The sequence below is a fragment of the Lutra lutra genome, chromosome 4, assembly GCF_902655055.1.
Source record: "Lutra lutra chromosome 4, mLutLut1.2, whole genome shotgun sequence".
Lineage (NCBI taxonomy): Eukaryota > Metazoa > Chordata > Mammalia > Carnivora > Mustelidae > Lutra > Lutra lutra.
The window spans coordinates 116,902,339-116,929,091 of NC_062281.1; the positions used below are offsets into that span (position 1 = coordinate 116,902,339).

Here is a 26,753-nt window from a genome sequence, read left to right on the forward strand (position 1 = left end):
TTAACCAATGACCTACCCAGGCATTCCTACAGTAAGGTGTTTCTTAAGAGAAACTGGCATTCATTTCTCTGACAAGGTAAACACCTCAAGTCACCAGGAAAAATTCATCTTTTTCATCTTTGCTTAAAGAAGAATCACTTTTTGGTGGGTTGCATTGTTGGTAGGAGTGCAAACCAGTGCAGCCACTATGGAAAACAATATGGAGTTACCTCAAAAGTTAAAAATAGAACTACAGTATGATCCAGTAATTGCACTTCTATTTACCCAGAAAACCCCACCAAAAACACTAATTCAACAGGATACATGCATCCCTATGTTCATTGCAGCATTATTTACAGTAGCCAGACCATGGAAGCTGCCCAAGTGTCCATCGATAGATGAATGGATAAAGAAGAGGTGGGATATATATATATCCCACCTCTTCTTTATATATATATGTATATATATACATTTATATACATTTCAGCTATTAAAAAAAAGAATGAGATCTTGCCATTTGCAACAAAATGTATAGAGCTAGAGAGTATAATCTTAAGCAAAATAATTTAGTCAGAGAAAGACAAATACTATATGATCTCACTTATAATGAGGAATTTAAGAAACAAAACAAAGAACAAAGGAAATAAAGGTGGTAGAGTGACCAAGGCATGGACTCTCAAGGGTTCTCTATGCTTGGACATTATTCTCAAAGATCTTGGGTAGTTCCTAGATGACTGAATTGGGATGGCCTTCCTGGCTTAGCCTCATACTGTGTTGGAATCACCTCTCCCTATAGGCACAGGGCACTGTGGTTGAACTAATTCACCAGCTCAGTCTTCCTACACCTCCTGAAGAGTTTCTCTTTAGGACAGTGAGCTAGTAAGATAAGACTACCTCAGTGTTGTAAAGGCTCTAATAATGTTGAAACCCAAAAGGAAAGCGGTCAAGATTTTAATCGGTACCTAACTCTCCTTCCAGTCATAACAGTAAGAGGGTTTCTCAATGATTCTTTTTTAAAAATCATTTTATTTTATTTTATTTTACTTTATCTATTTTATTTATTTCATCATGATAGGTGTACTCTTTAATCCCCATACCCTATTTCACCCATCCCTCCCCTACCCACTTCCCTTCTCATAACCATCGGTTTGTTCTCTACAGTTCTGTTCTAGAGTCTGTTTCTTGGGGTGTCTGGGTGGCTCAGTGGGTTAAAGCCTCTGCGGCTCAGGTCGTGATCCAAGGGTCCTGGGATTGAGCCCCGAAACAGGCTCTCTGCAGGGAGCCTGCTTCCCTTCTCTCTCTGCCTGCCTCTCTGCCTACCTGTGATCTCTCTGTCAAATAAATAAATAAAATCTTAAAAAAAAAAAAAGAGTCTGTTTCTTGGTATCTCTCTTTAGAAAAATAAATGATAGGAAATGATATGTGACTTTATTCCAGACTGTTCATGCAAGTCATTGTGATGAAAACCACATGCACTTACAATTGTGCTTTCTGTTTATTTACAGTAAGTACATTCTCGGGCCCTATACATTGTTGGCACAGAGCAGAGTCTCAGTAAATGTTCATTAAACTGAACAAACTGATTTTGAGGAGCTAAAAGGAATGCCTGGTGGAAATGGACATTCCCAGCAGGTAATCAAAGAATTAAGAGCAAGTTTTTAGGGAAAACTGATCAGTGCTAAACATTTATTTATATGAAAATATTTATTAATGACTTACTGTGTGCCAGGAACTAGGGCCACTGGTGAGAAAAACAGAACAGTCTTCACCCAGAACAGTGTTTTTTTTTTCCCTCTCTGCAGGGAGCCTGCTTCCCTTCTCTCTCTGCCTGCCTCTCTGCCTGCTTGTGATTTCTCTGTCAAATAAATAAATAAAATCTTTAAAAAAAAAAAAAAGAGGCAATATGGAAATCTGGAGGCATGAGGATCACAGAAGTCAAGATGCAAGAGAGTTTCCAGAAGGGTATAGGAATGGTAATTGAAATTATCAGGAAGTATTGAAGATCCATTTCTTTATGAAGGCTTTTCTGGACTCTCCTTTCCTTCCCTCAATATTCTCCCAATGCACCCTGTTCAGATTTCTGTCACAGCTGTTACAGTGTTTATTTATTTAAATGGAAGGAACCATTACAAGGGAAGAAACCAAGTCTTATTTTTCTTAAATTCTGTATCATCTGAAAGAAAAAAAAAGACTTGGATCCACACCTCATACTGCAAATGGAATAATTTCTAAATTGCTCAAAGAATAACTAAGAAGAAAAATATATAAGGAAACCGTAAAACTGTGATTAAAAAAGAGGAAAGAATTCTTCATGAAATAATGATCTTATAATCTTAGCATGGGGAACACCTTTACAAGTATTAAAATCCGAAAGCTATAGAAGAAAAAAAATACATGTTTGGCTACTTAAAAATAATTTCCTCATAAGCAAACCAAACCAAAACGAAACAAAACATTGTGAACAGGGCAGAAAGAAAACTGTAGGAAAAAGTTGCACCTTATTTCATAGACTAGTGGTTTATTTCCTAAGAATACCTTCAAATCAGTTAAAAAAAATAGCCATAATCTGAATAGGAAAATTGGTAAATAATATGAAATATAGTCTATGGAATAAAAATTAAAATTAATATGAAAAGATGCTTTTATCACACATAGTTATAGATACAAAAGAAAACTACCCTAAAATACAACTCTCACTTACCAAATGGCAAAGATCCCAAAGTTTGATAATACATTACATAATTTTTTATTAATATTTCAGAAAGACATGTAAATTAGTACAAATTATAGAACAATTGATCAATAGCTTAAAAATAGAAATGCATATATCCTATGACTCAGTAATTTACTTCAGGAATTGATTCTTTAGATGTACTCTCACATAACTGAAATGTCATAGATATAAGGTATCTTTGTAAAAGCAAAGAATTGGGAACATGCTTTAATTCCCATCAGTGGAGGACTGATTAGATAATGTAATGGAATATTTATTATACATCCATGAAAAGAATGAAGCAATTCCATATATGCTAATATGGAATGATCTCAAAATATAACATTAAGCAGGAAAAAGAGCCAAGAGCAGAACAGTATGTTAGTATGTTGCCATTCATTAAAGGAATAGAGAGGAAGTAATATAAGCTTATTTGCTTATAGATGAATATAGTGTCTTTGGAAGGATACTCATGAAGATGATGATATTGACTTGACTGTAGGAAGGGCAATTGAATGGGGGTGGGAGGCAGGAAAAAATAGTTGCACTGAATAAATTTGTATCTTTTAAGTTTTTAACCATATAATACATCATCTATCATATTTAAGAAACAATTCTAATGAGGTGAATTCACATAATAAAATTAACCAAACTCAACAATTCTGTGGCATTTAGAACAATCACAAGATTATGTAACTACCACCTCTACTTAGATCTAAAATATTTTCATCATCCCAAAAGAAGATCCCATACACATTAAGCAGTAGCTCCACACTGTTCCCACCTCCCAGCCTCTGGCAACTACTAATCTGTTTTCTATCTCTATGGATTTATCTATTCCAGATATTTCACATAAATAGAATTATCTATTCCAGATATTTCACATAAATAGAATCATCCATCATGTGACATTTTGTGTCTGGACTCTTTTAACTAGCACACTGTTTTCATGGTGTATCTACATTGTAGCATTTATTAGTACTTCAATATTTTTATGGTTGAATAATAGTCTATGTTATGAATAGATTACATTTTATTTATTTACCCACTCATCAGCTAATGGACATTTGGACATTGTGAATAGTGCTGCTATGACAGGTATGTAGATGTTTTCAGAAGTATTACTTCTAAATATCTATACTGAATACCTGTTTTCAAATTCTTTGAGATATACACCTAGAATAGAATTACTTGGACATATGGTAATTCTATGTTAATTTTTTTAAAGTTAGCTCTTGACCAAACAAGGAGTAATTCTATGTTAATTTTTTTTTAAAGTAAGCTCTTCACCAAACAAGGGGTTTGAACTCATGACCCTGAGATTAAGATTTGCATGCTCTATAGACTGAGCAGGCCAGCTGCCCCACATATGTTAAATATTTTGAGGAGCCACCAAATTCCTTTTCACATCAGCTGAATTATTTTATATTCCCACCAACAGTGAAAGAGGGTTTTGATATCTCCCCATTCTCATCAACAACTGTTATTTGTTTGCTTTTATTATAGCAATCTCTGTGAATGTGAATTGTGTTAATGGTTTGCATTTTCCTAATTATTATCTTTTCGTGCACTTGTTGGCCATTTGTGCATCTTCCTTGGAGAAATGTCTTTCAGGTCGTTCACCCCTTTAAAAATTAGGTTGTCTTTTTGTTGTTGAATCATAAGAGTTCTTTATATTTTCTGGTTTCTAGATCCTTATTAGGTATATGGTTTGCAAATAGAGTTTTCCGTTCTTTAGGTTGTCTTTTCACTTTCTTAATAATGTCCCTTAATGCACCGAAGTTTTTAATCTTGATCAAGTCAAATTCATCTATTTTCCCTTTGTTTCTTGTGCTTTTGGTGACATATCTAAGAATTCACTGTCAAATAAGTCCAAGGTTGTGAAGATTTATCCCCTATGTTTCCTCCTAAATGTTGTCTTGTTTTAGCTCCTACATTTGGATCTTTGGTGCATTTTGAATTAGTTAATTTTTGCACACGCTGTGAAGTATTTTCCTAATTTAATTCTCATTTCATTTATCTAATTTGCATGTAGATCTCCAGTTATCTCAGAACTATTTTGAACCTATTATATTTTTAAAATGAAATTTAAATACAAAACAAACAGATCAACTTAGTCTTTTTTCCTTTGCAGTGTCAGAATTCTGGAGTCTCATAAACCACAAAGGCATTGTAGAAGTGCCTCCATTTATCAGTCCTCTGTCTGCACTAGCTGTGACTGAAGTGTCATTGTGTCAGCCTACACAGTTCTGTCCACACCAGGAGATCTTGGATAAGGCTAGGATCTTCTGACCTAGCGTCCAGCTGGACCTGGTACACGCTGCAGCTAACCCTGTCTCCTCCGGTCTCTGGCAGCATGTTTTTATTCTCCTCAAACTTCAGTCTCAGTTTAGACTTTGACAATCAAAAGTCATGCAGCCCTCTTGCTAAGCCCAACTGTGTCACTGAAGCATAGAACTTGCTCCCTGAATAGAAGAAGGGAATGGAGAAACTGGAGAAAGAAAACAAAAACTGACATCTCAAGAAATTATCCTGCTATACATGTATTGGGAATCTACAAGAAAATATGGGGGAATTCCTCTATAACCTAGGTATCAATAAAGGCTTTCTAACTATGACTAAATATCCAGATGCAATAAATGAAAAAAAAAGAAAAATATAAGTAATAAAAATCTTTAAGCTTTGATATGTCAAAAAATTGTATGAGACTGATGTGCTTCCTACTGTGCTAAGAAGGCACTTGATACGTCAAAAAACAGTATAAGCACAGTCAAAAGACAAAAGACAAACTAGAAGAACATATTTGCAACCTACTTTGCAGATAATGGGCTAATATCTCTAATTTATAACTTTTTAAAATTTTAGGGGAAAAATATTATAGAAAAATGGACAAATGACAAAAACAAACAATTTACAATAATATAAAAATGGCCTTTAAACATATTGAAAGATGTTTGACTTCACTCAAAAGAGAAATGCAAAATAAACTCTACTGAAATATATTTCTTACCCTTACATTAGCAAAAATTGAAAAGCTTGACAATGTGACTCTGTGGCAAGACTATGGGGAAAACAGACACCCTTTATATCACTGTGGGAATGAAAAAAATTATGGGAAATTTGGTAATACAGAAACAAATACAAAATGATACATACATATATGCCTTGACCTGACAATCTTACTTCTAGGAATTTAGATGCAGAAGAAGTAGAAATACTTTCAGAAATTAAAAAAAAATATGTGTGCACAGTATTATTTCTTGAAGCATGATTTGAAGTTATAAAATAATGGAAACTAATCAAATATTCAAGCATAGGACATTGAAAAATCTTTGACACAGAAACACAATGAATTCTATGCAGCTGTAAAAAAAAAATAGCAGAGATGATCTTGAAACACTAAAAGGGAGTTATTTCAGGAGTTACCATTAAGTTAAAAATAAAAAGCATAAGAACTTAAATAGGATGCTATCTTTTATGCACAAAAGAAGGGAAAAATGGGGTATATACATACATTTGCTTATCTTTACAAAAAGAAACACTAACAGAAAAACCAGATAACTAAAATTGGCAGTATGCAGAGGTTGGGAAGAAATATGGTGGAAGGGATGTGACAGGAGTATCACTTCTCTGAGAATCCCTTTTTTGCCTTGTTTTGGATCTTGAAAGCATATATATGTTCTACACATTCAAAAATTAAATTTGACCACTAAGAATGGGGGAAAATGAAAAACTGAAAGCAAAAGAAAAGACATGAATCTAATTGTATTTCAAATGAATACCATAACCACACTGTAAGGAAAAAGAATAAGGAAGAAAAGAGCCAAGGAAGGAAAGAAAGAAGGAGCCAAGTAACATGTTTGACTATACACCCTTAGTCTTGGGCAAGGTGGAGCACAGGTAAGAATTACAAGTGAATCTTGAGCTCATGTTAGAGTTTTGTTTATTGTAGTAGTATCAGCAATGTGATTCTAAGTTATTTTAAAGGTTTTATTTTATTTTACTTTATTTATTTGACAGACAGAGATCACAAGTAGGCAGAGAGGCAGGCAGAGAGAAAGGGAAGCAGGCTCCCTGCTGAGCAGAGAGCTCTATGCGGGGCTCCATCCCAGGACCCTGGGATCATGAACTAAGCTGAAGGCAGAGGCTTTAACCCACTGAGCCACCCAGGTGCCCCCTAAATTATTTTAGAATATATTACAAGACTGAGCTAATATACTGGTGTTGTGGGGAGCTAGATCTTATGGAGGAAGGAGAGACATGCAAATAGGGAATGGAAGAAGACTAGAAAGCACTTTGCAGGGATGGCTGGAATTGGAGATCTCAAGCATGAATTTATGATTTCTAAAAAATATATATGGTGTATATATATATATAAAAGTGTGTGTATAAGTCTCTATGTAAATGATTTACAGGTGTACATTTGTATATGTGTATATATACACTTGGTATATCTTAATTCTGTCCACTGAAAGGGCCAAGAAGCAAAGATGCTCTGGTAACAATGATAATACCTGGTACCTAGATTTTGATCTTTAATATTATTCTTCACTAAGATGAACCAGTGCTCCTCAAAGACATGGCTAATTCCATGCATGGAGCAAGGTAAATGAGAGTCTGGAATGGCTAGTTATGTCAGAAAATAAGAAATGGTGGGACGCCTGGGTGGCTCAGTTGGTTAAGCAGCTGCCTTCGGCTCAGGTCATGATCCCAGCGTCTTGGGATCGAGTCCCACATTGGGTTCCTTGCTTGGCAGGGAGCCTGCTTGTCCCTCTGCCTCTGCCTGCCACTCTTTCTGCCTGTGCTCGCTCTCGCTTCTCTCTCTATGACAAATAAATAAATAAAATCTTTAAAAAAAAAAAAAAGAAAGAAGAAATGGTAAAAAAAAAAAAAAAAAAGATGAGATGTCAGAACACAAGAGCCTCTTGAAGAGACTCTTCTAGCCAAATCTGGGATAATTTGTGTACCAAAATAAGTACAGCAATGAACTGCAAGTCATTGAAGAAATAGAATTAATGAGTTCATACCTATAATAAATAAATAAGCAAACAGAGGACAGGGCTCTTGATTATAGTTGAAAGCTGGGGGCCAACTGATAAATATGGAGGAGTACACAAGTTGGAAGATTATCATTTTGCAATAATCATTAGTTAAGTTTGAATCAGGCAAAATCACCAATGGACACTCAATCTAGGAGGATATTTTGATAAGGGACAGGATATTTTCATAATCCTAAATGAGCTCCCCAAGACGACCTATTAGTTACAACAGTGAAAAAAAAATGGTGATTTTAGAGACTAAATTGGACAAGATCTAGACTGGAGAATCCAAATTAATGTCACCACTGTGGGAGAGGTGAATATCTCATGCCTCTAAATACGCTATCCGAGGATACAATATCTCCTATGCAGTATTTTGGTGTTGAATGTATAACGTGAATGTGATTATGAAGATACATCAGAACAACCCCAAATGAGGAACATTTTTTTAAAACAAGAAAGGAGTACCATATTTGTGAAAAATGTCAGTGTCATAAAGACAAAGAGAGGCTCTAGAAATATTCCAGATTAAAGGAGGCTAAAAAGAGGCAACCATTAAAAGCAATAGCTAACCCTAAATTGGATTTTGTTGTTTTGGGGGTGCAGATTAGTATGACTTTCTTAAGGACATTGGGCCAATAATTAAGCCAATAACTGATAAAGTTGGAATATGATTGGTAGATTAGAGTATTACATAGATGTTAAATTCACTGAAATTTGTAACTATATAAATGGTCCCTAACTTATGATGTTTTGACTTACAATCTTTCAACTTTACGATGGTGTAAAAGTGATATACATTCAGTAGAAACTGTACTTTGAGTATTAGATTTTTATCTTCTTCTGGGCTAGCAATACATGAAATAATCCTGTCTTACGACCTGGGCAGCAACCACCACAGCTCCCAGGCAGGTGGGATCATGTAATCACAAGTGTGGACAAGTGATACACTGACAAATATTCTGTACCCGAGTAACCATTCTGTTTTTCACTTTCAGTATAGTACTCAATAAATTACATAGGTAATTCATTAAGTACTTAAGATATTACAACATAAGATATTACAACACTTTACTATAAAACAATATTTGTGTTAGATGATTTTGCCCAGCTGTAGGCTGATGTATTTTGAGCATGTTCAATGTAGGCTAGGCTAAGCTACGGTGTTCAGCAAGTTAGGAGTATTAAATGCTTTTTAAATTTATAATGTCTTCAACTTATGATGGGCTTACCAGAATATAACCCGGTCATAGGCCAAGGAAGATCTGTATTACGATTCTATTAGAGAATATCCATACTCTAAGGGAACATAAACTGAACTTTTTAGTAGTAAAGTGCCATCATTTGGGGGTAAAAGATCAAATGGTGCAGGAAAACACACACACGCACACACAATAGAGAATACATGCACAAATGATAAAGCAGAAGTTAAATATTTACAGTAGATAAATCTGGATAAAGGGTATATGAGTGTTTTTCTGTCATTTTAATTTTTGCGAGTTTTGGTAAGTTTGAAATTCTTTCAAAATAAGACATTTTTTAAAGAAGAAAAGTTAAAGACTAACTCAAGAATATCCATAGCAACTTTTTCCATAACAGCCTTTAACTAGAAAACTCAGGAGTCGTCCGCAGGAGACTGAGTAAACAGATTGTGGCATAGCCACATGATGCGACGCTGTTCAACAGCAAAAGGAAGAACTGCTGAAAAGCACAGCAACATGGATGAAGCTCAGAAACACTGAGCGAAAGAACATTCACACATGCACAAAACATACTACTTGATTCAATGAATATGAAGTGCAAGAGCAGGGAAAATAAATTTATGATAGATGTCAGAAGGTTGCATTTGGAGATGGGGTAAATTGATGGGGAGATAGTGTGTGAGAACTTTCTGGATGATGAAAATGTTCTATATTTTGCTTGGGGTGGTAGTCTCACAGATATTTACAAATGTCCTAAACTCATCAAACTGAACATTTTAGACTGTGCCTTTTATGTTGCATAAATTGTACTCTAATTAAATGAATGAATGAAAAACAAACAATCTAATTATTTTCAGGGAGATATCTAAAGGTAAATTCAGGTTGAACAAGAGGTTGCATCCACTTGAACATCAGCGGAATTTGTTTCAGAGTTAGGACTACTGTGTCCTGAGAAAGACCTGGAGTATCTAAAAATATGAAAGGGAAATAATTCACTTAAAGAAGACCTAGAAGACCTATTTGAAACTGCGCAAGAGAAACCATTTATCTTAACCTTCCCTCAAATAACCTTTAGAATATTTAAGAAGGCTCTGTAGGATGTACACTTAATTTCAAACATAACTAACCAGTTTGTAATCCATAAAAATACCAATATTTCTACACTTAAAAGGAGTTCTGGATTTTGCTGCCTGGGGTTTTTGTTTCCTATGTGTAAGGAGTGGCACCTCTCCGTAGACTTGGGGCCTGTTTGGGCACCATCCTGCACCAGACACATGGTCCTAGTCTGCAGCGTCTGGGCAACAACGAGGGCTGCAATTCCATGGTAGTGGGTTCCTCCCAGTCCAACATCTCTCTTTAACAGCACCTTAAGGAGCTCACTTTCTTCAAGCAATAAAAGGGTTCATTCAGAAAAACTAACTTACATGACAGAAATAATCTAAGTTTGAATATTTGTGCCATATTCCAAGTACGGGTCCTGGAGTCAGTGTAATTTTAGAGCAGCTGCTATCTTTCCTAGATGCTGGCGAAATCTTCAGCCAGGTAGCACTAGGGTGACATCCTGTGCTTGTCCTGTGGCCGCTCTCCATCTTTGGTCAGGCAGGTTCTGCTCCTGGACCCCTTTTGCTGCAGAGTGCCACACTGGTCTGTTGTATATGTGTATATAGGCGTCGGTGGGGGGGCTTCTTGTTTTCACAGCTACACATATTCCAGCGTTTCTCATTCTCTTCAGTTCCTCAAAGTCCAATTTCAAGGGCACAGATTTTTATCAATGATTCTTTTATTGTTCTAGAATTGTACTTCGAATTGCTACAGCTCAAATCTTTGCAAAACAGGGACTTCTACAAGAAAAATCTTTGCAGATGCCTGCTGTCCTTGAGCTTCTGTACAAGTCCCCATTAAATTCCTGTGGTGGCCAGGGTAGAAAGGTTTGTTGTGTTTTTTTTTTTTTAATAGTCTTCCAAAGCATAAATAGAAAATAAAAATTGTCTGGATTAAGACCTTCTCCCAACACACAAGTGCCACTTTATCTACAGCAGCAGCAGTGAGGGACAAAGCCACTTACTTACTACATCTTGGGTGTTTTACAAGTTATCCAGTTCACACTCACCGTATTTGGGTGGCAGGTGGATCTGAACCTTTGAAAAAAACAACTGAATGTGGAAATAACAATGGGCTGGGAGTCTTGAGTCTTGAGTTCCACCTCAAGTTTTGTCTATATAACTGCATGATCTTAGTCTCTGATTCTCCACTTTCTCATATGTGAAATAAAGGGTTTCATACTGGTTACTTCTGAAAATGGGGGTTGGAACTATTAACTACTAGGAGAGACTTCCAGATTTAAAGGTCTAAGACTGTGTCAGACAAATACATACCAACTGAGATTAAAAAAAAAAAAAAACCCACAGAAGCAGACAAGCTCTTACATCTACACACATGCTAACTACTGAGGGAGAATGGAAGCCCTTCCTTACAGAAAAATTCCAAATAATATATGTACAAGGAATGAGGGCAAGAGAAAAATTATCATTTGAACATCACAGTAATAACTATTGTGGGCAAGATTTGGGGATGAAACTTTAAAGAGGAACAAAAGAGTTGCATAGTTTCAAATTATCTCCCCCAAAATATTTGTTAAATGTTTTGGTGGTTTTTAGCATATGTCCACAAATGTTTTGATAATCCTACCTCTAGAAGGAGTCGTTTATTTTCCCAGCTCTCAAGTGCTAAGCAGATTTAGTAAATGACTTCTAATGGATAGGGTATGGAAAGAGGAGAAGAAACCCACAACCTAGTAATATCACAGTGGAGAAACCTGGCAGACAGATATCACTTAACAAGTAATCAAGAAATCAAAGTAATCAAAGTTTACTGCAGCAGTAGTAAGATAATTAGGACATGTTGATACCGTGTGTCCCTGATATGATACAATGAGAAAGGCATTCATCTCTGTGATATTCTAAAACACTGGCAACCCCAGCCTGATCATTAGAAAACATCAGACAAAACCAAATTGAGGGACATTATACAAAATATTCAGCTAGTGCTCCTTGAAAGTGTCAAGTGCATGAAAATCAAGGCAAGACTGAGAAATTGTCCCAGTTGGAGGAGACAAAAGAGATATGGTGACTAAATGCAACGTAGCACCCTACTGAAGCCTACTTACTGGAGCAGAAAAAAGCATGCGTGGGAAATGGTTGCAATTCCCATGAAGGCTGAAGTTTAGTTAATAGTGCTGTGCCAATGTTAATTTCTTAGGTTTGATGAAGGGACTTGCTCACATGCAATGTAACAATATTGGGAAGCTGCGTGAAATCTATCAGGGTGTATCTCACTTAATTGCGCTTCGCTGAGGCTGTGTTCTTTACAGATTGAAGGCTTGTGGCAACACTGTGTTGAGCAAATCTCCTGGCGGCATTTTCCCAGCCGCATTTGTTCACTCCTGGTCTCTGTGTCACATTTTGGTGATTCTCACACTACTTCAAACTTTTCATCACTATTCTGTTGTCATGATGATCTGTGATCAGTGATCTTTGAGTTACTCTGGTGCTCCGTTTTGGGGGTACCACAAACTGCGTCCAATTAAGATAGCAAACGTAATTGAGAATGTTGTGTGTGTTCTGATGGCTCCACTGATGGCCAGTCTCCATGTCTCTCCCTCCCCTCGGGCCTCCCCGTTCTCCGAGACACAATAATACTGAAATTAGGCCAGTTCATAGACCCTACAATGGTCTCTAATTGTTCAAGGGAAGGGAAAAGTTGCACACCTCTCTCTTTAAATCAAAAGCTAGAAATGACTAAGCTTATTGTAGAAACCATGTCGAAAGCTGAGACAGGCTGAAGTCTAGACCTCTTGAGCCAGTCAGCCAAGTTGTGGATGCCAAGGGAAAGTTCTTGAGGGAAGTTGAAAGTTCTACTCCAGTGAACACGTGAATGATAAGAAAGCAAAACAGCCTAATTACTGATATGAAGAGAGTTTCAGCGGTCTGTGTAGAAGATCAAACCAACTGCAATATTCCCTTAAACCAGAGTGTAATCCAGAGCAAGTCCCTAACTCTCTTCAATTCTGTGAAGGCTGAATGAGGTGAGGAAGCTGCAGGAGAAAAGTTTGAATCTAAGAGAGGTTGGATCGTGAAGTTTAAGGAAAGAAGCCATCTCCATAAAATAAAAGTGCAAGCTACAGCAAGGTATCCAGAAGATGTAGCTTAGATAAGTCATGAAGGTGGCTACACTAAACCACAGATTTTCAACCTACATGAAACTATTGGAAGAAGATGCCATGTACGACTTTCATTGCTAGAGAGCAGATGCCACGGACTTGTTTCAAAGCTGCAAAGGACAGGCTGATGGAGCTGGTGACTTGGAGTTGAAGCCACTGCTCACTTACCATTCTGAAAACATCAGGACTCTTAAGAATTATGCTAAACTCTGCCTGTGCTTTATAAATGGAACAACAAAGCCTGAATGATGGCACATCTGTTTACAACATGGTTTACCCAATATTTTAAGTCCGCTGTTGAGAACTACTGCTCAAAAAAAAAAAAAAAAAAAAAAAATTCCACTTAAAATATTGCTGCTCACTGACAACTCACCTGTCACCCAAGAGGTCTGATGGGGATGGACAACAAGATTAATGTCATTAATGTCTGCTAATACAACATTCATTCTATAGCCTGTGGTTCAAGGAGCAATTTCAACTTTCAAGTCTTACTATGTAAGAAATACATTTCATAAGGCTATAGTTGCCGTGGATAGTGATTCCTCTGATGGACCTGGGCAAAGTCCATTGAATACTTTCTGGAAAGGATTCACCATTCTACATGCCATTGAGAACATTCATGATCCATGGGAAGAGGTCACAATATCAACGTGAACAGGAGTCTGGAAGAATTTGATCCCAGCCTCATGGATGACCTGGTGGGCTCAGGACTCCAGTGGAGGCAGGAACAGCAGATGTGGTGGAAACAATGAGAGGACTAGAAGCAGCAGGGGAGCCTGAACATGTGAGTGGATGGTTGTGATTTACTGATTGAACTTTCACGGCCGAAGGGCTGCTTCTTACAGATGAGCAAAGACAGTGGTTTCCTGAGCTGGACTCTACTCCCGGTGAAGATGCTGTGAAGATGGTTGAAATGACAACAGAGGATTTGGAGTATGACATACACTTAGCAGCAGCCGGGATTGAGAGGACTGACTCCAATTTTAAAAGAAGTTCTACTTTGGGTAAAGCGTTATCAAACAGCATCACATGCTACAGAGAAATTGTTTGTGAAAAGAAGAGTCAAATGGTGCTGTAAACTTCATTGCTGTCTTATTTTAAGAAATTGCCAGAGCCCACCTACCATTCAGCATCCACCACCCTCATCAGTCAGCAGCCATCAACATCGACGAGGCAAGACCCTCCACCCACAAAAAGATTACAACTTGCTGGTGGCTCAGATGACTCATTGGGATTTTTCAGCAATAAAGTATTTCTAAATTAAGGTATGTACATTCTTTTTATAGACACAATGGTATTGCACACTTAACAGACTGCAGTGTAGTGTAAACATAACTTGAATATGCACTGGAAAACCAAAACATTCATTTGACTTGTTTTACTGTGATATCTGCTTTATTGCGGTGGGTCCGGAACCAAACCAGCAGGATCTCCAAGAAATATCTCTACAAGAATTCTATGTACTACGTTTGTAACTTATCTCTGTGCTATCTATGTAATTTATCTTTGTACTATCTTTGAAACATCCATAAATATAAATTGCTTCCCCCAAAAAAGTTTATAAAAATGTTAGGTTAAATTGCATTCAGTGTTGCAATTAAAAATATGTGTGCCTAATCAAGAGCTCTACTGTTACATCCAGAGATCAAGAAAGAAACTAGCATAAATAAATAAATCCTAAAAAAATTAAAGAATTATAGACAATTACACTCTCTTTTCTTGAAATACTGGCCAAGAACATCTTGGCCCTACCAACAAAGCCTGGGCACATACCTTGCACATCATGTAGCCTAGAACTCATTATTTTGTCATTAGTTTGCTTTTCATATCTCTAAAAGAACCTCAGGAGATCATCTAGTCCCAGGCTGGGGGACCATTTCATTCCTATCCAGGCCCATAGACCCATAGAAAACATTAGCATTAGTACAAAGCAACTTAATGCCATTTCAGTTGTTAGGTTTTTTTTTTTTTTTTTCCAGATATAGAAATGTATGATATTATGTTTGTGTGACTTTTTTTTTAATATTTTATTTATTTATTTGACAGAGAGAGAGATCACAAGTAGACAGAGAGGCAGGCAGAGAGAGAGGAGGAAGCAGGCTCCCCGGTGAGCAGAGAGCCCGATGCGGGGCTCGATCCCAGGAACCTGGGATCATGACCTGAGCTGAAGGCAGAGGCTTAACCCACTGAGCCACCCAGGCGCCCCTGTTTGTGTGACTTTTAAATTAAGAAGAGTTTACATAAAATTGTTCCATACATATGGGGAGAACCACACAAAAATTTATATCCATATTAGGAACCATTTAAGGCATGAGAAGGAATGGAGAGGAGAAGAACGATGAGGAGGAGCTGCCTGATATCCCCAGAGGCGTGGACTTCCTGGCCAAACCTGTCATGGCATCCTACAGCCCAGCACTAGATGAGGTGTTTATGGGAAGCAGCCCTGAGAGTAGCTGCAGTCAGTGTCCTGGTGGAGGATGAGTGGCAAAGTTTGGGATCTAGATTTTGCTGCCAGGTCTGAGTGGAAAAACTGAATAACAACTAGAGCTTCCATTTATAGTGGCATATCCCATTCTGTTCCCACACTAGCCTTGTGAGGGAGATTTTGTTATTAGTCTCTGTTTATAGCCAGGGAAATTGAAGCTAAGGGACAGAAAGGAACTTGCCTCAGGTCTCACAGCTGGTGACCGGGGAAGCCAGCACTGGGACCTAGGTTCATAGGGCTTCAGAGTTCTGAGCCACCACACAAAATGAATGAAATCTGAGCAGACACAGGAACCACAAAGAGAAAGAAGAGGCAGGAATGACGTGAGAAAGTTTAGCATTTGCCTCAAGTACCCGAGATTCACTTTTAATGGTTTATAGACCCAACATTGGAGCAAACAAGGAAATAGCAGTGGAGACAGAGACAGAAAAGTGTCCCTCCATCACCCCGCCCCCCACCGCCATACACACACATAGAGTAAAATATTAGACTCATGGAGGAAATGGATTGGAGCCACCGCGTGTAACCATTCCCAGCTATGTCTCTTTTGGACTCTTCCAGGGTCAGTCTTCCATCTGGCTCTGTCCTGTGCAGGCCTGCAGCTTGGCAGAGTCAAGGCTTGTGGGTTAGTTATGGGGAGGCCTTTCACCAAGATGGGGTGGTGTCTGGAAATGGTCCAGTGCTCTCACAACTGGCCGCTAATGATCTTGGGACACATTCAGATACATTCGTCTCCCTGAAAGGTCTTTCCCTACTCTCCGGACTAGGTAGGGCCCCAGCGTGTGCTTGGATATTGGCACAGAGTTCTCCATGGCATGTTTTCTGTATTATTAGTGAATGAACCATTTGAATGAGTGTATCTGACTTCTGCCTTCCTCACTTCTACCCAAGCTCCATAAAGACAAGGATTTTCTCCCCTATTTTTTAACATCATACCTCCAGTTTTCAAGATGATACACGACCCAAAATAATGCTAAATATTTATGGAATGACAATGTGTTGCAGGAGCATTGGGCTGCTTCCTGTCTATCTAACCCTGCTGGAAGAGGCTTGTCTCCTCAAACTTCTGGGCTATTACCAGATAGAATTAGTATTCCCTACCCCCACCCTGAAGACCAGCTTGGTAGCCTGTTAACCACCACCTCACCTCCTTTTTACTTAAGTCCCTTCTCTGGGTCCTATGTCCCTCTAAAGATGGGCTACAGTTTGCTGATCAGGACTGTGGCCTTTATAATTGGATCCTGATGATAAAGACAACTCAGCTCAGAAGCTCCTGGTTTGTCATTCTGTTCTTGCTACCCTAGTATCCAATTCTTTCTTGGCCCCATTTTCACCTGCAAACCATTTTCTTCCAGGGAGCTCCAATTGTCTAATCATCAAAGCACACAAGTTAATGAATCACATGGACGTTAAGGAGCCAGAGGGCCATACTGTGCTGGATATTGTCCGTGTTAGACAGTGGCAACAGTGTTTTACACTAATTCACTATCTCTCTTTCTTCTTTTTAAAAGATCCACAGTGGAGAGCACTGGTGGTGGTTAATGTCTTAGGTTTCAGGTGTGAAAATGACTTAATTGATAACACCTGGGGAGGCTATACCAGCTGATGGGACTTTGGGTGTGTAACCTGTTTGCTGGGAAAAGAATTTTTCACCTGGAAAGAAAAAAAAAAAGGAATCATAGTGGACACTGAGGGGAAAAAGGAGGGAGGGTTGACTAAGAACAGAGCCTTCGTTTGCTCTTTCAGACCCATTCACCATCTTTTCACACTCTGCTCTGTGCCCTCAGATCCCAACTTTCATCCATAGCATTAACCAGGTTTCCAGCTGGGTTTGGCCAATGGGAAGGACTGGCAGGAGACTGGAAAATGGGAGGGCAGAGAAACACTGTTGGGTTGATCCCCTTGATCGCCTCTTGGCGAGGTGACAGCTTATGCATTCTGACACCAAAGGCCACAGCTCTCTCCTCCTACTGTACTCTCACTGGTTTCAGCCATCCCTCCCTCTTCTTGCCCTCTCCAGCGCAGAGACAGTAGGTGTCCTCCTGTAGCTAGCCCTGTGGTATGCCTCTAGCTTCTACAGTTTCCCTATATCTTATCACACCGCTGTACCTAGTAATCTCATTAAACTTTCTTTAATCACCTTTTCGAGGTTTCTGCTCTTTCTGTTCTGCCTCCTCCTTACACAAAGACTCAGACTGATGCAACTTCCACCGTCTGGTACTTTCCACATCAGGCAGGAGGAAAGAAGCCCGGCAAATTTTCAGTATTCCGGCTTACTTGCAACAGACACACGCCATTCCTGCTCCTATCCCATTAGGTAAAGTTACGGTTGACTTCAAGAGGGTGGAGAAATAGAATTCTATCATAAGCTTCCAAGGAGAAAGATTTTAGAGCAGCACTAAACACCATCACAAACCAATTCTACCACCCTCTTCAGGCCCTACTTCCCTCCAGGAATCTCAACACAATCATCTATTATAATGAAATATATACATAATTATATATAAATATGCAAATATATACCAATTAAAAAAAAAACTCGCGGGGCCACGTTAGGACGAAGGGGAAGGAGAAGAAGGGCTGAAAGCCACGGGAGCGGTGGTGGAGCGGGGGCGGGGGCGGAGGGGCGGAGGGAAGGGGGTTGGACTCAGGGCTGTGGCCCTCGGCGCCCCGCCTCCACCCACGAGCCTCAATGGATCAGCCCCAGGAGGGCCTGGCGCGGGGGGCGGGGAAGTGACTGGGCGGTGCCCGCTGAGGACACCTTGCTGCTTCCAATTAAAGAGCAGGGATCACAGCAAACACAGAAGCCGCAGGAGCACTATGACCTTACCTCTCGGATCAGCTTAGCAGCCCTCAAGGACACTACCTACTAACACAGATACCAACTGAGACTCTGCAACCCTTTGGGGTTTTTGAAGAGGAAGACGAACTGCAGCGCAGGATTTTAATTTGGGGAAAATTAAATAACCTGGTAAAAGAGTGGATCCGAGAAATCCGTGAAAGCAAAAATCTTCCACAATCTGTAATTGAAAATGTTGGAGGAACAGTTTTCACATTTAGATCCTACAGATTAGGGATACATATCAAAGGCTGTTGAAGAGGCATCAAACTGCGTTTTGATGAGCTAGAGACTGATATTTTGTTTGCAAGTCTGGCACAGCAGACTCTTCCAGAAGACTTGGATTTATGAGATGACAGACTGCTTAAGAATTTAGATATAAGAGGGCGCCTGGGTGGCTCAGTGTGTTGGGCCTCTGCCTTCCGCTCAGGTCATGATCACAGGGTCCTGGATTCAAGTCCCGCATCGGCCTATCTGCTTGGCGGGGAGCCTGCTTCCTCCTCTCTCTCTGCCTCTCTGCCTACTTGTGATCTCTGTCTGTTAAATAAATAAATAAAATCTTAAAAAAATTTTAGATATAAGATGCATAAAAAGTCTTAAAGGTTGCAGAGTAACAGATGAAGCTTTACATCTAGTACCAAACATTGACAATTTTAGTTGTCCGTCAGAGCTATCAAACTGGGGGCTAAATGCCACAACATCTATTCCAATATATTAAGTTTCCTCCGAGGTGTTTCCGGAACTATGCTAGTAGAAGGAACTTGCCAGCTTTACCCAAATGCAATAATATCAACTTTTTTTTTTTTAAAGATTTTATTTATTTGACAGATCACAAGTAGGCAGAGAGGCAGGCAGAGAGGGGGGCGGGGGAAGCAGGCTCCATGCTGCACAGAGAGCCTGGTGGGGCTGGATCCCAGGATCCTGAGATCATGACCTGAGCTGAAGGCAGAGGCTTAATCCACTGAGCCACGCAGGCACCCCAGTAACATCAACTCTTACATATAAATTTTTCTTGGTATTTTCTAAATGATATCTGTTTAGATTATATTAAAATAAAATTGTAGACACTGAAAAAAAATTAAAAATTACTCAATGATTAAATATTGTAATAATGATTCCAAAATACAGATAGTGAGTGAATTTATATGTGGTGAGACTATAGGTGTTTTTTTTCTTCTAATTTTTGACTTTTCTGAATTGTAAATTTCTTAGAATGACAAAGTAACATCTTTTATAAGGGAAACCACCAGTAAACTTAATTTTGTAAGTATATTATTTATAATATACTGTAGTAACTTAGAGAAGATACTTATGATTTTTTAGTAAAAGGATTAACACTTAAAACTGTATCTAAATTGATACGTACATCTGTGGTCAGGGGCGAAAGAAATAAAGTGTAAGACTGGTTGTATTTTTTTTTTTTACAAGTATTTATTTATTTATTTATTTATTTTTATTCATTTGACACAGAGAGAGAGAGATCACAGGTAGGCAGAGAGGCAGGCAGAGAGAGAGGAAGGCAGGCTCACCGCTGAGCAGAGAGCCCGATGCGGGGCTCGATCCCAGGAACCTGAGATCATGACCTGAGCCGAAGGCAGAGGCTTAACCCACTGAGCCACCCAGATGCCCCGACTGTTATATTTTGATGAATTTAAAAACTCCATGGCTTTTTAATATTTATTTATTTTTGAGTATGCTTATTTAAGTAATCTCTCCACCCAACGTAGGGCTCGAATTCCCAACCCTGAGATTGAGTCACATGCTCCTCCAAATGAGTCAGTCAGGCACGCCCCTTTAAAAAAAAAATCATAAATATAAAACAAATAAGTTGTGGACAGTAATCAAATACTATTCCAGTTAAGAATAGGACTAGAAAGTGTGGAGGAAAAGCTGTTCTCAAGCTGTGCCTTTATTTCTGGAAAAGATAATGTTTACTTTGTATTAGAGACCAGATTAAGCATTTTTGATACTTCTGTTGCATCACACTGTTCCCTCCTTTCCCATAGGCAAGATTGCTCCCTTACTATGTATAAACAGTTATGTCTTTTCTCTGAATCTTAGGCTCACCTTTGTCCCAGATATTGTATCAGCTCCCCTCTTTGTTCCAAATTTCTTAACTTAGGGGGTATAGCTCAGTGGTAGAGCATTTGACTGCAAATTTCTTAACTTAAAGGTTATTTCACCCCATTCCTACTGCGAGCAAAGAATTTAACTACCTGGGTAAGTTCTCCCCCTGGGTCAAGCAGTAATTGATTCCCTCTCATCAAGAAAATGGCTAAGATGGCATCACAATGATCAGATTCTTCTCTGTGGAAGGCATAACTTCCTAAAACACTAAGTCCAAATAGTTTTGCTTAAACTGCTTGCAGTACAACTAAATTATTGAAAAGAATGTTTTAGGGCAAATTCCACAAATTCCTCAGTCCTGAATGTTTTCAATTAAACTACCAATAGTCTTTTTCTTCCTTAAGCTAGATTTCAAATAAGAAGATTTCAAAAAATCACCATAGACACAGAATTCTAAATTCACTAAATTTTATTCACAGCTGCTCACCTGTTTACATACATAGATACCTTCAATCACAGTGTCTGCCTGTGGTTGGAAATGACCACAGGCTGGAGGGGTTATTCAGAGGAATCACTTTAAGAAGTGCTACAGTGGAGACAAGGCAGCTTTGACTATAATTTCAATGAAAAGCACTGAACATCCATTTCCAAGGTTTTTTTTTTTTTTCCTTTAACCAAAATCTAAAAAAACGAATCAAAGCTCCTCTACTTGCTCAAGGTCTTTTCCTTGTCTCCCTCTGTTGTGTCCTGACTCTAGGCTACACCAAATCTGAATAAAATGTGACCCGTGGCTAACACTGCTCGGAGGTATACTTAGTCCTATCACTTTGATATCCTCCTCTTTGTGGAGTATTTAATAAGCTTGATTACATATTTGTACTTCGTTCTTCTGTTAGGATTTTATAGTCTTTCTTTTCCCCTAAGACTTGACTTTTTAGGTAATCTCTACACCCAACATGGGGCTCAAATTCACAACCCCCCAAGATCAATAGTCACACATTTCACTGACAGAGTCAGCCAGGCAGCCCAGGATTTTACATACTTTTATTAACTTTCTAAATGGTGCAAACCCTACCAGAAGGAATATAGGGTGTCACCTCCAATGTCAGTCCATTAGAATAGAACCAGCTTCTCACGATCTAAAGTAAATGAACTGGACTGCCTTTTTCCATACTGGCAACTGGTACCAGCTCTCTATTCACTAGCTCTTGACCTTTATAGAAGAAAGCAACTTCCCTCTGTCTGGGACATTTGAAGGGTCATATCTGAGGCAGATCTTTCTCAAGATTGTACTTTTCTTCCTCAGACTGACGGCTACTGGGGTGCCTGGGTGGCTCAGTGGGTTGAGGCCTCTGCCTTCGGCTCAGGTCATGATCCCAGAATCCTGGGATCGAGCCCCACATCGGGCTCACTGCTCGGCAGCCTGCTTCCCCCTCTCTTTCTGCCTGCCTCTCTGCCAACTTGAGATCTCTGTCTGTCAAATAAATAAATAAAATCTTTAAAAAAACAAAAAACAAAAAAACAAAAAACGGACGGCTACAGTAAGAATACAACATAGCCCCCAGAGCAGAAATACCACACTCGTTCTGGGAGGAAGTGACTTAGGTTCCAAAATTATTGCAGGACCTTGTTAATAGGAATATTTCAAGAATTTGGGGGACACATATGTGTGGGGATTTTGAGAATACTGCATTGGGAATGGTGATCCGGAGGCAGGGTTAGGAAACTGGGTGGATTATAGCTTATTATTATTGGGGCCACTCCTTCATGACTTGGAGCTCAGTATTCTGGCAAAGGACACCAGGATCCCATCCAACATGCTGCTGGGAAGGCTCTTTGAAGCTTTCATAACATGATAGCCTAGGATAACTAGGTGGAGATGCTAGAATGGCCTTGGCATGGAATTGACGAAGGCATCTGAAGATTCAGGGAGGTAAAAATATTAGAATGAATTGATTATTTGTGATCAGAGAAACGGGCACTGGACAGTATTCCCTAGGAGGACCCAAAGAACACTTCTTTCACTAAAGCAGGGAGGAAAGCATTGCTAAGGAGCACCAGTTAATTTGACAAACTCTGTGGTAACTGTCTTGTACAGGCTGGGATTGACAGAAGATTTACCATGGAATTAAGATTCCTAATATCAAGGCAGTAGTAAGATTCTGGAATGGCAGAGACCAATGGCAGCTCTTAACTGTTAGAATAAAGGGGGCATATGCCATATTGGGCAGCAAGGTTATAGTAGTATTTGGTATGCTTTGACTCTCAGCTAATAAGTCATGGTGTTCCTAGAGGGGAGACGGAAAGTCAACCAGAATGTTATTTGACCTGTATAATAAAATGGAAAAAATCGAGAACTGGTGAATAGAAACCTTCACCAGCATTTCTTTCAGAGACAAAGATTTTTTCACCCAGTTTCTAAATATGCCACTTCACAGACCCAAAGCCCACTCACTGAAGAAGAGATAGACCCCTTTGAGGAAAGACAATGCAATGTTACTACAAGTATTTATAGTAAACATTCCCTTGATCCTTCTCCAAAGGGATCTAAAGCTGCTTATCACTGTGCTTATGCACCGGCAAAAGGGAATTGTCAGACTTTTCAAGAACAGTTGAATATAGGGACCATGGCTCTGTGTTGATACTGAATCAAGGGACCTAAAGTACTTTTCCTTATTCTCCAGTTAAAATGGGGTGATAGGGAGGCCAAGTGATAAAAGGAGCTCTAGTTCAAATGTGTCTTACTATGGGTTCACTAGATCTTTTGGATCTACCCTGTTGTTTCTCTGGTATCTGAGCATGTAGTTGGAACACATACAGGCAGTAGCTGACAGTACATTCACATTGGTTTCCCAACCTGTGAAGTAAGAGGCACTATGGTAAGAAACTTGAAACCATTTCTTCCTTTGGCCAAGTCAACATGTTAAAGTAATAATACATGCTGGCAGGATAGAGCACCAGTTACCCATACTGGTCGCCAAAGGAATAACGCGCTATGGAATTTGGTTGTTTTCTTTTGTTGTTGTTCTTGGTTTTTTTTGCTCCCCTCCTTGTTTTATTTCTCCAGACCTTCACTCTAGCTCCTTAGGATCGCTTCTTATTCTCCTCCACCACCTCCTCCTCCTCTTCCTCCTTCTTCTTCTCCTACTTCTCTTTCTTCTTTTTAAGATTTATTTATTTGCTTGAGAGAGAGAGCAAGGCAGGGGGAGGGGCAGAGGGCGAGAAAGAGAGAATCCTCAAGCAGACTCCCCGCTGAGAATGGAGCCTAACATGGGGCTTGATCCCAGGACCCTGATATCATGACCTGAGCCAAAACCAAGAGTTGGACGCTTAACTGACTGAGCCACCCAGCTGCCACATGGATATAGTCTAAATTTTTCTGAAGAAGTTTTTCACTTAAAAAATAATTTTTAGGGCGCCTGGGTGGCTCAGTGGGTTAAGCCACTGCCTTCGGCTCAGGTCATGATCTCGGGGTCCTGGGATCGAGTCCCGCATTGGGCTCTCTGCTCAGCAGGGAGCCTGCTTCTCTCTCTCTCTCTCTCTGCCTGCCTCTCCATCTACTTGTGATCTCTCTCTGTCAAATAAATAAATAAAAAATCTTTAAAAAAAATAATAATTTTTAGGGGGACCTTGACCTATCTTTCACCCAAGTAAACCGTGGAGATTTGGCCCAGTCTTGTGCCTGCCTTCCTTTTCCACGGTATGGCACTGGACATACTTCTAAACAAAACTCTTCTTGCCCTTCTCAATATCATCCATTTTTATTTTTATGTTTACTTTTTTAGATTTTTAAAAATTTAAATTCAATTAGCCAACATACAGTAGTACATCATTTGTTTTTGGTACAGTGTTCAGCGATTCATTTGTTACGTATAACACACAGTGCTCATCACACCATGTGCCCTTCTTAATGCCAATCACCCCATCTCCCCGCCCAACTCCCTTTCTGCAACCTTCCACTTGTTTCCCAGAGTCAAGAGTCACTTATGGTTTGTCTCCCTATGTGATTTCTTCCCACCAGTTTTCCCTTCCTTCCCCTATGATACTCTGCCTTATTCCTTATATTCCACCTACAAGTGAAACTATATGATAATTGTCTTTTTTTTGTTTGGCATAATCCATTTTTAAATGACTCTTTTGTCATGCAGGTGACAAAAGGTGAGCCCTTTCAAGTCAGCCAGCCGGCTCTCTCTAGCAGCCCTTATTTCTTTAAAAATAAATAAATAAATAAAATTTAATTGTGGCATAATGTACTTTTTGACTTTTAAAAAATATATATTTTATTTATTTGAGAGAGAGAGTGAGACAGCACAAGCAGGGGGAGGAGGTAGAGAGGAGCAGAGGGAGAAGGAGAAGCAGACTCTCCTCTCAGCAGGGAGCCCAACAGGGTGCTCAATCCCAGGACCCAGGATCATGGTCTGAGCTGAAGCCTGGTGCTTAACCAACTGAGCCACCCAAGCGCCCCACTTTTAGACTTTTTTTTGGTTACAACTTGCCATTTTAATCATTTGTAAGTGTAGGGTTCAGTGGTATAAAGTATGTTTTACTTCGCTGTGCAGCCATCGCCACTATCCAACGCTGGAACTTTCTCATTCATCCCAAACTGAAATTCTGTATCCAATAAACAATAACTCCCCTTTCTCTCCTTCCTCTAGCTCTTGGTAACTACTATTCTATATTCTGTCTCTATGTATTAAACTATTCTAACTACCTCATGTAAGTGGAATCACACAGTATTTGTCATTTTGTGTCTCATTTCTTTCACTTAACATAATGTCTCAAGGTTCATTCATGTTGTTGCATGTAACAATTTTGTTCTTTCTAAAGGCTGAATAATATTCCATTGTATGTATCTATGACATGTTTTTGTCCATTCATCTTTTGATGGGCATTTGGGTTGTTCAAGCACTTTCATAAGAATTGACTTAACCTATGAGGTGTTATCCCCATTTTCAGATGAAGAAACTGAGGCTCAGCTAAAGAACTTCCCCAGAGGGGTGCCTGGGTGGCTCAGATGGTTAAGCCTCTGCTTTTGGCTCAGGTCATGATCCCAGGGTCCTGGGATGGAATTTCTCATTGGGCTCCCTGCTCAGCGGGGAGCCTGCTTCTCCCTCTCCCTCTGCTGCACCGCCCCCCGCTTGTGCTCTCTCTCTCTCTCTGTCAAATAAATAAATAAAATCTTTAAAAAAAAAAAAAAAGAACTTCCCCAGACAGTGGTGAACTTAAATCCACATGCCTATGTAAGGAGTATGAAGTATTAATCATTATGATCTGCTCTTCCTATATTTTTGAGCAAGAGGTACACGTAGCTAAATTCTGTACTGAAGGTGAGGAAATCCCCCCAGGCTGGATTGGAACAGGAGGTCTTCATAGCAGCTGTGGCTTGGCTCTGACCCTCAAAGGAAATGAAAGATTTAAATAAATAATGGACTGCAAGAGCCAAGGCATAAAATGGCAGGGACAGGATTTGCATTGAGGGAAAGGGTTATGTAAGGACCTGTAGGACCAGATGTTTTCTGCAGGGAGGATCATATGCCAAGCAAAACACCTGTTGAAAAAGTAAGGTAAGCAGTGATCCAAGGGGTGTCTCACATCCTTGGCAAGACTGTGCTTCCTTAAACTCTGATATTGGAGGCAGAGGGTTAAAAGGCTTTTGAAAAGCTAATGTACCTTTTCCCCAAAACCTATGGTACATTTAGCTTTGTAAATCAAATGATATTTTAAGTGACCTAGAAGGATTGGCTATTTAAAAACAAGCTGTCATTTCTTATCAATCTAGTGTGAGTTATGGGTGGTTTATTCACTTCATGACATTCACCAAGTCATTAATCAACACCTTCGAAAGACAATCCATCTTTTCATTGTTACCTCTCTGCTGAAGTGAGAGAAGGTAAAGACAACAAGATACTGTGAGCAGTCAAGAATTCAATGAGTGTTTAAATGATAGCACTTGAGGCTTTAAGATCATGAGCTGCTTGAAATCAAAACCCCTATCTTCTGGTCCTCTATCCCCCTTGAAGCCTAGCACAAAGTAGTCACCCAAACTTTGCAAATGCGGTCTTCAGAATGACTCAGAACCAAAAAGCAGGGACTGCTTGGATAGAAGAAACAGTCTCCTGGTTTGGACTCAGCCACACTGGGGTGACTGCTGGCCAGTTATTTAAATGTTCTGGGCATCAGTATCCTTATTTGGGAAAGGGAAATTGCCAT

At 39.3% G+C, this 26,753-nt stretch overlaps 1 pseudogene; it reads left to right on the plus strand.

The window, feature by feature from the left end:
* The first annotated feature begins 15,462 nt into the window (after positions 1-15,462).
* Positions 15,463-19,506, plus strand: LOC125097356 (poly(A) polymerase alpha-like; annotated as a pseudogene).
* The last annotated feature ends 7,247 nt before the right edge of the window (positions 19,507-26,753 follow it).